The sequence below is a fragment of the Oncorhynchus mykiss genome, chromosome 17, assembly GCF_013265735.2.
Source record: "Oncorhynchus mykiss isolate Arlee chromosome 17, USDA_OmykA_1.1, whole genome shotgun sequence".
NCBI lineage: Eukaryota > Metazoa > Chordata > Actinopteri > Salmoniformes > Salmonidae > Oncorhynchus > Oncorhynchus mykiss.
In genome coordinates, this window is record NC_048581.1 from 39,493,114 (window position 1) to 39,499,326 (window position 6,213).

The window sequence follows — 6,213 nt, forward strand, 5'->3', positions numbered from 1 at the left end:
TGGCGGCTCCATGCAGACTGGCGGCTCTGGCGGCATCCTGCAGACTGGCAGCTCTGGCGGCTCCTTGCAGACTGGCAGCTCCTTGCAGACTGGCAGCTCTATGCTGACTGGCAGCTCTATGCAGACTGGCAGCTCCTTGCAGACTGGCAGCTCCTTGCAGACTGGCAGCTCCTTGCAGACTGGCAGCTCCTTGCAGACTGGCAGCTCCTTGCAGACTGGCAGTTCTGAACAGGCGGGAGACTCCGGCAGCGCTGGAGAGGAGGAAGGCTCCGGCAGCCTTATATGGGAGCGGTTGAATGGAGCTGAAGGGTGGGACTAACAACAACCATTGTAAAAGATATGGGGTCTGTAAAATGTATATATAGGTTCAGAAATGGTGAAATACCGGTTACAAATAGAAATCAAACTGGCTGGACATCAGAAAGAGGAAGGACTAAAAATAAATAATATGACTATTGTAAAATATATTGTGTCTATAAAATGTGTATAAACTGAGGATAGGCTTCTAAGTACAGCACAGCGCGCACCACTCCCTAGCATTCTTCTTGCCAATGTCCAGTCTCTTGACAACAAGGTTGATGAAATCCGAGCAAGGGTAGCATTCCAGAGGGACATCAGAGACTGTAACGTCCTTTGCTTCACTGAAACATGGCTCACTGGAGAGACTCTATCCGAAGCGGTGCCAACGGGTTTCTCCACTCATCGCGCTGACAGAAACAAACATCTTTCTGGTAAGAAGAGGGGCGGGGGCGTATGCCTCATGGCCAACGTGACATGGTGTGATGAAAGAAACATACAGGAACTCAAATCCTTCTGTTCACCTGATTTAGAATTCCTCACAATCAAATGTAGACCGCATTGTCTACCAAGAGAATTCTCTTCGATTATAATCACAGCCGTATATATCCCCCCCCAAGCAGACACATCGATGGCTCTGAACAAACTTTATTTAACTCTCTGCAAACTGGAAACGATTTATCCGGAGGCTGCATTCATTGTAGCTGGGGATTTTAACAAGGCTAATCTGAAAACAAGACTCCCCAAATTTTATCAGCATATTGATTGCGCAACCAGGGGAGGAAAGACCTTGCATCATTGTTACTCTAACTTCCGCGACGCATATAAGGCCCTGCCCCGCCCCCCTTTCGGAAAAGCTGACCACGACTCCATTTTGTTGATCCCTGCCTACAGACAGAAACTAAAACAAGAGGCTCCCACGCTGAGGTCTGTCCAACGCTGGTCCGACCAAGCTGACTCCACACTCCAAGACTGCTTCCATCACGTGGACTGGGAGATGTTTCGTATTGCGTCAGATAACAACATTGACGAATACGCTGATTCGGTGTGCGAGTTCATTAGAACGTGCGTTGAAGATGTCGTTCCCATAGCAACGATTAAAACATTCCCTAACCAGAAACCGTGGATTGATGGCAGCATTCGTGTGAAACTGAAAGCGCGAACCACTGCTTTTAATCAGGGCAAGGTGTCTGGTAACATGACCGAATACAAACAGTGCAGCTATTCCCTCCGCAAGGCTATCAAACAAGCTAAGCGCCAGTACAGAGACAAAGTAGAATCTCAATTCAACGGCTCAGACACAAGAGGCATGTGGCAGGGTCTACAGTCAATCACGGACTACAGGAAGAAATCCAGCCCAGTCACGGACCAGGATGTCTTGCTCCCAGGCAGACTAAATAACTTTTTTGCCCGCTTTGAGGACAATACAGTGCCACTGACACGGCCTGCAACGAAAACATGCGGTCTCTCCTTCACTGCAGCCGAGGTGAGTAAGACATTTAAACGTGTTAACCCTCGCAAGGCTGCAGGCCCAGACGGCATCCCCAGCCGCGCCCTCAGAGCATGCGCAGACCAGCTGGCCGGTGTGTTTACGGACATATTCAATCAATCCCTATACCAGTCTGCTGTTCCCACATGCTTCAAGAGGGCCACCATTGTTCCTGTTCCCAAGAAAGCTAAGGTAACTGAGCTAAACGACTACCGCCCCGTAGCACTCACATCCGTCATCATGAAGTGCTTTGAGAGACTAGTCAAGGACCATATCACCTCCACCCTACCTGACACCCTAGACCCACTCCAATTTGCTTACCGCCCAAATAGGTCCACAGACGATGCAATCTCAACCACACTGCACACTGCCCTAACCCATCTGGACAAGAGGAATACCTATGTGAGAATGCTGTTCATCGACTACAGCTCGGCATTCAACACCATAGTACCCTCCAAGCTCGTCATCAAGCTCGAGACCCTGGGTCTCGACCCCGCCCTGTGCAACTGGGTACTGGACTTCCTGACGGGCCGCCCCCAGGTGGTGAGGGTAGGCAACAACATCTCCTCCCCGCTGATCCTCAACACTGGGGCCCCACAAGGGTGCGTTCTGAGCCCTCTCCTGTACTCCCTGTTCACCCACGACTGCGTGGCCACGCACGCCTCCAACTCAATCATCAAGTTTGCGGACGACACAACAGTGGTAGGCTTGATTACCAACAACGACGAGACGGCCTACAGGGAGGAGGTGAGGGCCCTCGGAGTGTGGTGTCAGGAAAATAACCTCACACTCAACGTCAACAAAATTAAGGAGATGATTGTGGACTTCAGGAAACAGCAGAGGGAACACCCCCCTATCCACATCGATGGAACAGTAGTGGAGAGGGTAGCAAGTTTTAAGTTCCTCGGCATACACATCACAGACAAACTGAATTGGTCCACTCACACAGACAGCATCGTGAAGAAGGCGCAGCAGCGCCTCTTCAACCTCAGGAGGCTGAAGAAATTCGGCTTGTCACCAAAAGCACTCAAACTTCTACAGATGCACAATCGAGAGCATCCTGGCGGGCTATATCACCGCCTGGTATGGCAACTGCACCGCCCTCAACCGTAAGGCTCTCCAGAGGGTAGTGAGGTCTGCACAACGCATCACCGGGAGCAAACTACCTGCCCTCCAGGACACCTACACCACCCGATGTCACAGGAAGGCCATAAAGATCATCAAGGACATCAACCACCCGAGCCACTGCCTGTTCACCCCGCTATCATCCAGAAGGCGAGGTCAGTACAGGTGCATCAAAGCTGGGACCGAGAGACTGAAAAACAGCTTCTATCTCAAGGCCATCAGACTGTTAAACAGCCACCACTAACACTGAGTGGCTGCTGCCAACACACTGACACTGACTCAACTCCAGCCACTTTAATAATGGGAATTGATGGGAAATGATGTAAATATATCACTAGCCACTTTAAACAATGCTACCTTATATAATGTTACTTACCCTACATTATTCATCTCATATGCATACGTATATACTGTACTCTATATCATCGACTGTATCCTTATGTAATACATGTATCACTAGCCACTTTAAACTATGCCACTTTGTTTACATACTCATCTCATTTGTACATACTGTACTCGATACCATCTACTGTATCTTGCCTATGCTGCTCTGTACCATCACTCATTCATATATCCTTATGTACATATTCTTTATCCCCTTACACTGTGTACAAGACAGTAGTTTTGGAATTGTTAGTTAGATTACTTGTTATTACTGCATTGTCGGAACTAGAAGCACAAGCATTTCGCTACACTCGCATTAACATCTGCTAACCATGTGTATGTGACAAATAAAATTAGATTTGATTTGATTTGATAAGTGTTATTGTTTACGCCAATTGGGGGAGGGGTGGTAGGGTTTGAGGGGAATGATAAAGGTATACACTAAAAAAGTATGTGTAATACATGAATACACACTCCCCAAAAAATATATATGTGGGATTGGAAATGCAGACTAATGGAAGCAACAGTCTTACCGCAATATTAAAGCTGACCCACCCCTTTAAAAAAGGGGTCAAAACCAGGAGGACGAGAAAAAGAGAGACTGGGGAAAACCAGGCGCTGAGAGAAAACTGCTGGTTGACTTGGCAAACAAGACAAACTGGCACAGACAGACAGAAAACACAGGTATAAATACCCAGGGGATAAGTGGGGAAGATGGGTGACACCTGGATGGGGGTGGAGACAAGCACAAGGACAGGTGAAACAGATCAGGGTGTGACAGACAAAGTTCCAGTGAAACTCTCTACTTTTCATTGGCAGGTTCTCTTGTCATGGTCCTTAATTTATAAGCATAATTTTTCTCCACACAAATACATATATGGAATAATCGGGACAGATTGTATAAAAATACTTTGTTTTTAGAATGTTGGTTCCGAAATAATATCCTATTTGGTTAGCCAACTTTTAAATACAGAGGGTCTTTTACTTAATTATAAGGAATTCTTACCACTTTACAAGATCCCTGTAACACCTAAAGATTTTGCAATTGTTTTTAGATGCCATGTGTGTCAAGACCTGACCCTCAGAACATACCTACAATTAACCCCGTTGACTCATCAGTAGGAAACATTTGTTTTTCTTTTAGTCCATTCAACAACAATAGAGCTATACGAGCCTTGTTTCAACAGGATCTATACCTTATTGGAATGGATCTATCTGACGAAGAGGAGTAGTATGAAGGATCGGAGGACCAATGCGCAGCGTGGTAAGTATCCATAATGTTTTTTTAATAAAGACAATAGAACACTCGAACAAAACAACAAATGATGACGTGAATATACAAAACTGAAAACAGTACCGTGTGGACCAAACACTCACACGGAAAACAAACACCCACAACCCAAAAGTGAAACCCAGGCTACCTAAGTATGATTCTCAATCAGGGACAACAATTGACAGCTGCCTCTGATTGAGAACCATACTAGGCCGAACTCAAAAACCAACATAGAAAAACAAACATAGACTGCCCACCCAACTCACGCCCTGACCATACTAAAAAAAAGATATGTGACAGTACCCCCCCCCCCCCCAAAGGTGCGGACTCCGGCCGCAAAACCTGAACCTATAGGGGAGGGTCTGGGTGGGTGTCTGACCGCGGTGGCGGCTCTGGCGCGGGACGTGGACCCCACTTCACCATAGTCCTTGTCCGCCTCTTAGCCCGCCTCCGTGGCCTCTTTAGAGCGGCGACCCTCGCCGCCGTCCTCGGACTGGGGACCCAAGCCACGGGACCCGAATGGACGGGAGATTCCGGCAGCGCCGGACAGGCGGCAGACTCCGGCAGCGCCGGACAGGCGGGAGACTCCGGCAGCGCCGGACAGGCGGGAGACTCTGGCAGCGCTGGACAGGCGGGACCACCTGTAGGGAGGAGACAGAGAGACAGCCTGGTGCATGGGGCTGCCACAGGGCCCACCAGGCTGTGGAGACCTACAGGAGGCCTGGTGCATGGAGGAGGCACCGGATGGACCGGGCTGTGGGGGAGCACTGGAGCTCTGGTGCGCAGCCTTGGCACCGCTCCTCCAGGCTGAATGCCCACTTTAGCCCGGACCCTCCTGAGTGCAGGCACAGGTTGAACCAGGCTGTGGGTAAGCACTGGAGCTCTGGTGCATACCACTCGCACCTCTCCCTTCGGCTCAATACCCACATTCGCCCGGCACGGGAGGAGCGCAGGCATAGAACGCACTGCACCCTCCCAGAGCCTTGGAGACACAGCACGCAGTGCAGGATATCCTGGACCGAAACGGCGTACTGGAGACCAAACACGCTGGGCTGGCACAACACGCCCTGGCTAGATTCCTACTCTCGCATGGCACTTGCGGGGAGGCTGGCCTATAGCCCACCAGGCTATGAGCGCGTACTGGCGACACAGTGCGTTTGACCGCATAATACGGTGCCTGACCAGTACTGCGCTTCTTCCGATAAGCACGAGGAGTGGGATCAGGTCTCCAACCTGACTCAGCCCCACTCCCGTCTGCCTCTCGTGCCTGTCGCGCTGCCTCCTCATATTCCCCAGCCTGTGCCCAGGGTCCCTTGCCGTCAAGTATCTCCTCCCATGACCAGGAGTCCTGCTGCTGCTGCTGCCCGTTACCACGCTGCTTGGTCCTTGGTTGGTGGGTGTTTCTGTAAGGGTTTTCGTCCATACTAAAACAAAGATATAATAACAGAACTAAGGTCAGAACGTGACAGTGTGGCACATAACATAACACTTTTTTTTAACCTTTTGTAATGACCACCCAGAAACAACCCCGTTTGTATCGTTTTTGGCATTTTATTAGTGTAAGTAGATTTATAATTGAACACATTTATGAAGATTTTACACTATTATAGAGAGATGTGCTGCTTGGATGATTTACTTTTGATAG